The sequence below is a fragment of the Gavialis gangeticus genome, unplaced genomic scaffold, assembly GCF_001723915.1.
Source record: "Gavialis gangeticus isolate Ggan-Ray unplaced genomic scaffold, GavGan_comp1, whole genome shotgun sequence".
Taxonomy (NCBI): domain Eukaryota; kingdom Metazoa; phylum Chordata; order Crocodylia; family Gavialidae; genus Gavialis; species Gavialis gangeticus.
In genome coordinates, this window is record NW_017729031.1 from 7,465,494 (window position 1) to 7,465,812 (window position 319).

Genomic DNA, 319 nt, shown 5'->3' on the forward strand with positions numbered 1-319 from the left:
AAACATATATTTAGAATTTACTTTATTATTATGATAGAGACACTGGCAGTCTTCCAAACTGCTTTAGCACTTTAGATATATCAATAAAACATTGCCCAACTGATCTCTCTCTCTCTCTCTTTCTGTCCCTATAGTGGTCTTTTGCTTTAATTGTGGAGGGACATGGATTTTGGGGTATATTACAGAGTGACTTTGGGATTTTTTTAATCAGGGATTTGTCAGTTTTCAAATAGGGAACACCATAATTCCTGCTAGGGAGGCCAGTGGCAGGAACCTGACTGCTCAGAGCTGGCACCTTGGACCCAGCTGGAGGTGGCTG